Raw genomic sequence first — 11,841 nt, 5'->3', positions numbered from 1 at the left:
CAAGGGGCTGCTAACTCTATTTCTGAGCTTAGGGTACATGCTGTCTCTGCATCTTTTAGGCCTTGGGACTAATCTGGGTGTCTTTGTAATTCATCGTCAGGGCGACGATGCAAGAAGGAGGGGTAGAATGTGGCAGGATGAATGTTATCCCTCGGTCCAACCCACTTTCAGCCTGGCACCTTAGGGGGCGCTGGTATAAATAGTACCCATTTGAGTGTCCCTGGGTCGCTTGCCTGTGATCTCCTTTTCGGTCACCTGACTTCCCCCTTGGTGTGGTAGAGATCATTTGCGGGTTACTCTTCTGAAGTCTCCATCGCGGCTGGTCGTAGCTATAGAAGCCTCCTCTGAGCTATTCTGCTTACGTTCTATGACACGGCTTACTTGGTACGTAATCAACTTTTGTTACGCTCTCTGCCTTCTATTGTTCTTTTATAGTAATTATTTATTATGTTTCGCAGGAAGTGTGGGCCTTAGTTTTGCGCCAAGCTACGCGAACTGAAGTGCTGCTGTTTTGCCTTGCTGTGCTTTTACCGTCTGTTCCCGTTGTGAGATTTCTTTCCCTGCTGCTGTCAGCTTTTACAGTGGACGTCGGCGTGGACAACGGCCATATGCATGCCAGTTATCGGAGTCAGCTGGCGTGCATATTGATTGACTGTTAACTTGTCGTCGTGTGACGGCAAGTTGGAGCAGTACGGCGATTCCGTTTGCTCCAGATTTTAGAGTTTTATCCAGATTGTATGTTGTTTTATTGCTTTTGATTTGTAGTTTGGATTTTTGTTACACCACTGGTGGGAGGCCCTTTTTCTAGCTGTAGATCACCAGTGTGGTCTTGCAGTTGGGTTATCCCCCGGTGCTACACATTAGTTTGTTGTAATATATTAAAATTTTCTTTGTTTCTTTTATTCAGATGCGGAGTGCCGACGTGGAGGAGACTAGGGTGCCTTGGTGGTGGGATCCCTTGAGTGTACACACCCGCCTTGTTTAGTTTATTAGTGTGATAGTGTGTTGCACCTGTGTGTTGGTGTGTTTTCTTTCTTTAGTTTGTGTGAGGCATCCCTGCCCCTCCACTGGTAAGCCTCGGCTCTGAATACCTTTTTAAGCATATTTGTACGTGAATATTTATGATTGTGTTTTTATTTGGTGTTTTAAATAATTATTAATAAATTGTCAATTTGTTTATCATTGAACCTCGTCTCTGGACTGAGTATAGCGAACCTAGGCGCCTTTTCGGTGATTTAGTGTTATTTCCAGTATTCTCTGGGCGGAATTCCCAGGGTGGTGTTGTCTCTTTTAAAAAAAGAAAAACTGTGAAGAGTATTTATTTTATTTCTACCCCGTCTCGCCACACATATATACCAACAAGGCAATCTAATGAACGTAAACCTACACCATCCTCCCTATTCTGGATTTTAAACAGTACATAGCGGAAACAAAAAGACTGCTTGGTAGAGTTAACCTCCTGAACTATCTACAACACATGGTAGAAACCTGAAATTAAGACCAAGAACACTAGAGGTGAGACATGATCATTAATTAATATTAAAATTAATAAATGACAGATTTAGTGATATTTTCATAAACTATTTATTTACCAAAACAATACAAAACAGCATGGTAGCACAATATATTTTTTTAACACAACAAGGAGACAGAGAAAGAAAGGTGAGAAAGAAGAATAAGAATAACACTTAATTGAGTTTTTGATGGCATTTTACACACAGTACTAATACAGTATCTAGAAAATATGGGAAAATACTGGCATCATATACAGTACTTACTTCTGAAGAAATTATATGGGAACCTGAAAAACAGGACACAAGTGAAAGGACAAAGAACAGTGAATGGCAATTGATGGACTTGCTCAGATGATCACAGTACTGGTCGTTGTGTCCTTGGGCAAGACACTTTACCCTACCGCCTACTGGTGTTGGCCAGAGGGGCCGATGGCGCGATATGGCAGCCTCGCCTCTGTCAGTCTGCCCCAGGGCAGCTGTGGCTACAACCGTAGCTGCCTCCACCAGTGTGTGAATGTGAGAGTGAATGAATAGCGCTTTGGGTGCCTTGAAAAGCGCTATATAAATCCAATCCATTATTATCATTATTATTATCATTATTATTATTATTAACTGTAGCCCTGCTGTCAAATTTAAGTAGACGGGTGCTGAGGTTTTGAAATGCATTACTTGGAAGAGAAACTGTTCTGACCTGGCTAAACTTCCTGGGGTCCAACCATGCCAAATCCGCAAGAAGAGGGCCATGTATGACAAATCGTCTGTGGATTGCTTGAATAACTGTCCAGGATGATGTTGTGCACTTTCACCTCATATGATTTCTCAGCATTGATTTGCAACTCATCTTCAGGCATCTCTCTGGCCTTTTCTCTTCTTGGCTCTCTTTTCAGGTAGTTCAGCCTCCACTTCCATGTCTGTGTTGTTCTCCCTCTCCTCTAGTTTTTGATTTGTCTGTTTCACAAATGTGTCTGCAGCTGCCTTCACAGTTGGAAAGTCCCTGGCGATACTTTTGAGGCTATCTTGTGCGGCAGTCACCACATGATGGGCAGAGATAATGTCCATCCCCTTTGACTGGAGGTACTTCGACAGAGAAGTTGTTGCTCAAACACTCTAAGAAATATCTGTGCTGTTAACACAGTTTCATGCTTCAAGAGACACTCTTTAAAGCCTCGTGCTTTGGCACGAACAGCTGGCTTTTCTTTTTCCCTCTTTTCAATGGCTTCCAGCGTCAGCACTACATCAACGAAGAGGCCATCATCTGGTTTTCCAAAATGTCCAAAGAGTTTTTGGAGGGCATCATGCTTGGCCCACCACCGTGTCTCACCTATTGGACTGAGGCGTCTGTGTCTTGTCTCTTGGGTTTGCTTCTCCCACAGATTAACCCTGTGATAGGACTCCTTGATGAACACAGCTATGTCATTAAGTAAATTAAAGAGTGATCCACTTTCAATGACACTTTGTGTTGTGTCAGCAAGCACAAGATTAAGTATGTGTGCATAGCACCACACATGCACATGAGTTGGAGACTGGGCAGTCATAAGTGCTGAAAAGCCTTTGTACTGGCCCTGCATATTTGAAGCACCATGTGTTGCATTCCCAATGCACATGGCCTTGTCTAGATTCAGATGCTCTAAAACTCCGGAAAGCAAGTTTACAAAGTACTGCCCCGTGGATGCTTCGCACCTCACTATGGAGACAAGCCTCTCCTGCACAGCCTCAGTAACACACCTGATGATTACTGAACACTGATCATAACCTGTGATGTCTTGGGTTGTGTCTAGCTGAACAGAAAACACCCCAGCTGTCACAATCAGCAGGGCTGACTGTGTGTAGAGTGAAGGGTGGACCCAAATGCAGACGGAAACAAAATGTGAAACATGACTTGAATAACAGAAAACGAGCCATTTATTGAGGCTGGCAAAATAACTGTAAACAAAAGGCAAAATGCAAGGCTAACAAACTAAACTGGGTGAGCTAAATTAACTTAAAAACCTACAACAGGAACATGGACTTGACATGAGGAAACTTGACGCAACTTCTTGGCTTGCAAACAAAGCAGACGATCTGACAATGACACACTGAAAACACAGGACTTAAATACACAGGAGGTGATTAGGGGAAGTGGGAACACATGGAGGAACAGCTGACTGACATGAACCTAATGACAGGACAGGGGAAGTGAAACTAAATACAATGAACAAAGAACACACGACTCCTTCAAAATAAAACAGGAAACACTGAAACTAGACATGACAACACAAGCTTAACAGACCTAACACGTGATGAACGATACAAGAACTCAAACATAGAAACCAAGGAAACAATAAATAATAACTGCCTTTCCTTAACTAAAGCTAAATAGGAATGACACAAACTAATCACATATCTAAAATGAGACAAATACAAAATGAACTCAGAGCGCTGGGTCAGAGACCCAGCCTGTGACACCATCTTTCTGGACATCACTGGCGATGCTCTCTTGAATGAGATGGCCAAGTGCATCAATCACTGAGTTAACAGTTGTTTTGGAGAGTAGGGTGATGAGAGATCCTCTACCTCTTGATCCACTGGTCTGATGCAACTTCTTGCTTTTTTCAATGCAGTCATTCAAATGTTCTCCAAGGCACATATCATACTTGCCTATCAGTTCCAGAAAGTTACCATGATCGATGGTGTTATCACCCAAAGTGTATGCAGCCTCATTCTCCACATGCCTATAGCTGAGTCCCCTCTTCCCAAGTACTTTGATCACATCCACTATACGCTCTAAAACTTGCCGTCTCTTTTTCACTTGTGCTCTGTGAGCTGACTGCCAGCAAACAAGCTCCTGATGTTGCCTTTTGAGCACCTTGAGAAAAAAGCTTCAGCACAGGTCTGGTGTGTAGTGCTCTTTTCATGCTCCTCTGTGTGCAGATGTATATGTCGCCAGTCACTCATGCCTGTTATAAATCATCAGAATACTTTATTGATCCCTGGGGGAAATTTTTTGTGTGCTGGTGTCAGTCCGCCTTGCAAATGCCAGACACACAAAGCTGAACAATAAATGGTGTTCTTTGCCACTTCTGTTGGTGCCATCTTTACAGCTGAACACCCTCATCACAACTGCACTGCTGCTGTTCTGCTGTGGTTGGTAATCTAAGAAGGCCTGTAATATGGCAGGTTCAGGGCGAGCAAAGTAATCTATGCCCTGGCTCTCACTCTCCTGCTCTTCCAACTCTCTCTCTGCTGCTCTTCTGTCTCCTCTGTCACAGACTTCTCCACTTTTGATGATAAATCAGCCTGGTGCAACATGTAAGGATTGGCACAATTTGTTAAGATTTTGAAGAGTTTGAGAAACCAACCATAAGCATAAAATAAAATTCACTATCAGTAACTTCATAGCACCCGCCCAGCACTATAGAAACTCCGTCATGCTAGCTAGTACGCAGTACGAGTTATTCTAAGCGACTGTAAAAACTCAGCACAACGAAAATAAACAACAACTAAACTTGGTTTATATCTGACCCAGATAGACTGCAGGTCATAACTTCTTACCTGAAGTTCAGTTCACCTGACAGTCAGACCGGCGGCCGCCTCGGGGCTCTCCTCCTGCCTCACCTTTCCCTCATCCACCTGCTGGCCTCCACCACTTGCTGATGTTGCTAAATCTGTGGAATCTCTGCCATAGCTACCGCCAAACAATTCAATTATTTTTACACATTTGGCAGCGTCTGCCTGAAGGGCTTGTTTCTTTTTGGCCCTAATTTTTTCTTCACCTCCTTTCCTTTTTTTGTTCTCCATTTTCTTTAGTTCGTCTATAAGATTGCTAAACAAGGGGGAGGGTGCATCCGACCTCCTCGGCTGTAATTGGTCCAGCCCAGAGTCGATCATGACCAATTGGCCAATCCAGCACCTTTCATTATTTATACCCTTCCAAAAAAAAAATTAAAAATCCATCGGCCCATAAAAACAAAAAATCGCCAGCGGCCCGCCGGGCAAATGCCTGGTATGCCCGATGGCCAGTCCAGCTATGAATACAAGTCATTCCAATACAATACATGATGCCATCTTCTTCACCTACATATGACTTGAGGGTACATCCATTTTCTTCCAAAACAAAGATATGAACCACGTGGCCTGCAGGAGTCCAGAGTCAATCAGTTTTAGCTGTCTGGAGCTAAAAACACAGTTCTCTCGATCCAATATGCACATTTTTGCAATGATCTTAGAGTTTATATAATTGATTTCCAGTAATGCTGTAATATTGGACAGCTACATACACGGTTAAACTTTCTGTCTAAACATTTACTACAGCTATATGGGATGACAGGGGACCAGTGGTTCAGTTTGACTGGGGTTATGTAAGTTCTCATCAACCACTTATATCAGAGGAGTTTCATCCTTGTATTAATTGATTACCTTTGGGCTTTTAAACATGCAGTTTCCCAGTCCGCCTCCTGTACAACTTATCAGTAGTGAGTTCCTTATCATGTGTTGTGGGTGGCTGTAGCTCAGGTGGCAGAGCAGGTCAGCCACTAATCAGAAGGTTGATGGTTCGATCCCAGGCTGCCTCCTGGCTGCATGCCAAATATCCTTGGGCAAGATACTAACCCCATGTCTATGGAATGCCAGGACTGCCATAATGAATTAATTAAATACACCATTAAATAATTAATTAAATGTGTCAATAATTAATTAAAATTGGAATTAATTAAATAAATAGTTATGACACATGTAAGTAATTACTTAATTACACATTTAATTAATTATTTATGTATTTCACATTTCATAAGTCACAAGATGGCGCCAGTGTTCACGGCAAGCCGTCTCCTCCGTTTTTGTTTGTTGTTTATTGTCCTTCTCTCTATGTGCTGCCCTGATGTCTCCACGTTACTTGTCTATGATCGCCAAACTCTTTTGAATCTCCGGCCTTTGGACTACCAGACACAAGATTTTAAATGGAGATCTGACGATCCTCCTCCGCTTTCGAAGGACTTTCCTGATTACCTCCGCCACTTACCATCTACCTTCTCTCAAAGGAAATGTTCACGGAGACGGGGTAAACGTGGCGGCATCCGTGTTCGTATCAAGGCCCTTTTAAAGTCCTATGTTGCAATAAATGATCGCTATTCTACAAACATTTTGTCATGTATTTCTGCCCTCCGAGACCATGCTAACTTCACACTGTTCTGTCATCGCTGGATTCGCCCTGTCGGACCTTATGGTTACCTGGACCTCCCAGCTGATCTTCCACCCGGTCGGTGCTGGGTGCGGTCCTCCAGAGGAGGCCTGAATCTCGGCAACCTTCGCCTGCTGCGGCGTTCTCCTACCAGTAACAGTGTGACCACTCTCCGTATGGCCTTATTAAATACAAGGTCACTGACGAATAAGACTTTTATTTTAAATGACCTTATTCTATCGTCGGGACTGGATTTCTTATTCCTGACGGAAACTTTGCTTCGCCCCGGCGAACTTTTTCCCTTCTCGGAGCTGCTCCCACCTGACTATGCTTTTATTAGCTCACCCCGGACCACTGGAAGAGGTGGAGGGCTAGCTTCAGTTTTTAAAAACAAACTTCGATGTCGGCAGCTGCCACCTGTTCTGTACCGCAGTTTCGAGGTGCAGTTATTGGAAGTGAACTGCGTCCCCTCCATCCTCTGCGCTGTGGTGTATCGTCCCCCGAAACTTATTAAGGATTTTCTTCCAGAATTTGCTGATCTACTGGGGAGCCTAGTGCCACGTTATGACCGTATATTAATTGTTGGTGACTTCAACATTCATGTTTGCTGTGAGGACAGTTCGCTAGCTAAGGATTTCCTCGCTCTTATTAGCACCCTCAATCTCACCCAGTGGGTAAGTGAACCAACTCACACTAAAGGTCATATACTTGATTTGGTCTTATGGTCTGGATATTTGCATCACGGACATAGAGGACTTTGGGATTTCAGATCACTTTCCGGTTTTGTTTAATACTGTAGCGAGGATTGTGGATTTGAACAGTGATGGTCCTGTGCGGCAATCGCGCACGATTAACTCCCAGTCAATCGCCCACTTCATTGATGCTTTCCTTGACTGTCCCCTCTCTGCTGCTAACTGTAATGGGGTTTTATCAGCGGATGAGCTTGCTAACCTCTTTTATACTACATGCGCTGACATCCTTAATTCTGTGGCACCTCTGAGAATTAAACGTGCCAAATCCTCACAACCCTGGCTAAATGATACTACTCGCGCCCTTAGGCGTGAATGTCGTCGTGCTGAAAGAAAATGGAGGAAAGACAAACTCCACGTCTCTCTGGACATCCTCCATAATTGTCTATCTAAGTATCAAAAGTCTGTTAAAGCTGCCAAATCTGCCTTTTTGTCTAGCATTATTATGACTAATAGCCACAACCCCCGAGCACTTTTTAATACTTTTAATTCTGTGATAAACCCTCGCACTACCACTTATAGGGATGCCTCCCCTGCTCTTTGTGATAAATTCTTAAAGTATTTCTCTGATAAAATCTCAGCTCTAAGGGCTTCTCATCCATCTCATCCATCATCAGTTTTAGACCCAGTTCCAGCTCCTGAATGCTTGACTGTCTTTCAACAGTTTGAGCCAGTGTCTTATTCTGCTTTAAAAGATATAATTGATCATCTCAAAATCTCTGGTTTCCCGCACGATATTCTTCCTTCTCGTTTCTTTAAGGAAGCTTTACATGTTATTGGTCCTTGTATCTTATCTCTGCTGAATGCATCATTGTCATCAGGTTGTGTACCGTCTGTCTTTAAGCATGCTGTTGTGCAACCTATTATGAAAAAGAAAAATCTTGACCTAATTGGTCTCACTAACTACAGGCCGATCTCTAAACTCCCTTTTATTTCCAAAATATTGGAAAAGGTAATTCTAAAACAACTTCAGGCCTTTTTAGATGCAAATGGTATTAATGAAAAGTTTCAGTCTGGTTTTAAACCTCGCCACAGCACAGAGACAGCCTTACTTAGAGTTTTTAATGATCTTCTTTTAACTGTTGATTCTGGATATTCTGTGGTCTTAGTTTTACTTGACTTGTCTGCTGCTTTTGACACGGTTAATCACAACATTCTTCTATCAAGATTGGAACATGTTGTTGGTCTCAAAGGTTTTATCTTGGTTTAAATCCTATCTCTCAGAGAGGTCGTTCTCTGTTGCTATGGGGCAACACTCCTCGGCTTCTGCCCCTATTTATTGTGGTGTGCCTCAAGGGTCCGTGCTCGGTCCTGCTCTTTTCTCTTTGTACATGTTGCCGTTGGGATTAATTTTTAGAAAATACAACATCTCCTTTCACTGTTATGCCGATGATATCCAGATTTATTTACCTTTGAAATCTGATGTGACTGCTTCTTTGCAACCTCTGTTCAACTGTTTGCATGAAGTAAAAATTTGGTTATCACATAATTTTCTTACATTGAACGAGAATAAGACCGAAATCATAGTCTTTGGTAGTCACACTCCGCTAGACCAGTTAGTTGATGCCCTAGGCCCTCTCGCTAGCTATCTTTCGTCCACTGTAAGAAACCTCGGAGTGTTCCTGGATGGCTCTTTTAAACTCGAGAAACAGGTGTCCACTGTGGTAAAAAACAGCTTTTACCAGTTGCGTCAGATTTCCAAAGCAAAGCCGTTCCTTCCTTTAAAGGACCTTGAAAAGCTTATCCACGCATTTATTACATCCAGATTGGACTACTGTAACTCCCTCTACTCGGGCCTCCAACACTCCTCTCTTTGCCGGCTCCAGTTAATTCAAAATGCAGCGGCGCGTCTTTTAACAGGTACGAGAATTTATGAACACATAACTCCAATTTTAGCCAAATTACATTGGCTCCCTGTTAAATATCGTATAGATTTTAAAATTCTTTTGTTCACTTTTAATATTTTGAATAATTTAGCGCCCAGTTATCTTTCTGATTTACTCCATTCATACAATCCCAACAGGGCACTTAGATCATCCAACCACAGGCTCCTAGCACAACCTAGGACTCGAATCAAGTCGAGAGGCGACCGGGCCTTTGCATCCGTGGCACCCAGACTCTGGAATAACCTCCCCGTTCATATTCGCACTGCCGAGTCTATCCAGTCTTTTAAATTACGTCTTAAAACTTATTTTTTTACTTTGGCTTTTGATTCTGTCTAGTTGGCTGTTTTAGCTTGTTGCGTTGTTACCTATTGTTTGTTGTCCTCTTCTATTGTTTGTTTTAACTGTCTCATGTTTTTATTGACTGTGAAGCACTATGGTCAACACTGTTGTTTTTAATATGTGCTATATAAATAAATTTTGATTTGATTTGATTTTAATTAATTATTGACACATTTAATTAATTATTGACACATTTAATTAATTATTTAATGATATATTTATTTATTTCATTTTGGCAGTCCTGACGCCTGGCTCTCATCATGAAATAATTTTATCTGTCAGCCTCACCCATCAAACTCAGGAGGCGGGGTTAACGCTGCCCATGCAGCTTCTCTAACATTTGATTGGTTGCCGTGCAAAGTAAGTCAAAACAGGTCGATCCTAGATAATCGATTGCTTGTGTAGACTTGGGGCAGCCAGGTATCCCAGAATGCAGATCAAATCACAGGCAGCAATGGTGGTGGTGTAGTTTTAAAATACCCCGTTTTTCTGTCACCAGCTACACTTTTAACAGTGTTTTAGCCGCGACTGTCGCGCCGTATGTCTGGTCAGGTTGTCAACATAGAACATGTTTGCAAAAGTGCTCAGATGTTTTCCGAGATTTCACTAGCTCTGCTAACAATTAGCATGCAGAGTGCACCCAGGGGGTTACGTTAACCGGTTTGTTTACATATTCCACTCTCCGTGTTCCACATGTTGCATTCGCAGATTCTCATTTTCACCGAACGATCGTCTCTTTCCGCCTGGTCTTGTGTCTCTGTGCTTCTGTAACATAAAGAACGAGCTGACATTTTTCTCACGAAACCAGCGATCAGCTCAACAGACCCTCAGTTTACCTGCATGCATCTGTCAGCTGTTTAACACCTGCTGCTAATTCAAGAAACACGCCTACCTTACCTGGTGATAGTCACAGTTTAACTGGGCAGCCGGTGCTCGATATAAAGCAATGTCAGCGCATTTTTCTGCACAAGATAAGTAAATATAGTGTTTTCCCCGAGCGCAGAGCTGCTGGAGCTCGTTTCCTTACAGAGCACTTTATAGGCGAACAGCTTTATCAGCGGCTGATGTCCAATCACCGGCACACAGCTTTGAAACCTCAGCTGAGTTTTAGCTCTCAGTGGTTAAACGCTGGACTTCATTCACTCAGGTTCTGTCTGTCGGGTCACGTTTACTTCGCTGTTTTATTTACAACTGAGCAAATCGGTTTGGCTGAGGTTAAAGTTACGTTTCATAACTGCATAGTTTCACAGACGTTTAATGGTTCACTGGCACATGTGTTAGACTGAACTATCATCTAAATATCATCTGTTTTTTAATAGTTATTCAACTGTATTCTAAGCACCAGCTGTCTGTTAGAATGTGATTTTTTTTCTCTCTCTGTTGGCAGAGGTATAAAAATGCGCAGGAAAATCTGACGTGCATGGCAAACTTCACCGACGATATTTAGGGAGGAATAAACACACGTCAAACATAAATGAACCATTTGTCTGTCTCCATAATTGAGAGCATTTTCTCTTCTTATGTCAATACTCTCTCTCTCTCTCTTTTTTTTTTTGCTTTTTCGGTCATGTTATGTTTACCTGTCAAAGGCTTGTTACAAACTATGAAACACGTTGTGCAGACTTCTGGATGTTAGAAGAAAACTAATACTGCTCATGAATGAGACTAAAGGCAGGAAGGTGTCCTTTAAAACTAAACATGTTAATAGGACCTCCCTATTTATATCATAGTTTATGATATAGCACGTGTATTTCAGTAATAGCCTGCTGAGGCCACTATACGTGCTGGCCTCATATCAAATGTGAAGGCAGACTGAGTCTATGTTTGACGTTTGTTTATATCTAATCTTCCTTTTCAAACATTTAAACAGCAGCGAGTCTGCAGCTGAGGGAATACAAACTCAAACTGTCGGAACAGGTTTGCTCGTTTCTTGGATTCATTTGGTGATTTATTAAATGTATAACTGTTATTCTAATCTGCTGCTGAGTCTCTTACACTTTTCTTTATGCTGTATATTTTCACGTCTCTGGAATAGTTGGCAGTTAGATAGTCAGCTGGGAAACTTTGTGTTAACTCATGGAGCTGAGGATATCGTGGATATGCTGACCTCGCTGCGTGGTGTACAGAGCGAGGTCAGCATGATTAATATTCACAATAAAAATATTAGCCGAACATCATGAAGTCTGTATGTGTTTCAT

Source organism: Astatotilapia calliptera, chromosome 10 (genome assembly GCF_964374335.1).
Source record: "Astatotilapia calliptera chromosome 10, fAstCal68.1, whole genome shotgun sequence".
NCBI lineage: Eukaryota > Metazoa > Chordata > Actinopteri > Cichliformes > Cichlidae > Astatotilapia > Astatotilapia calliptera.
This window is presented reverse-complemented; position numbering follows the sequence as displayed.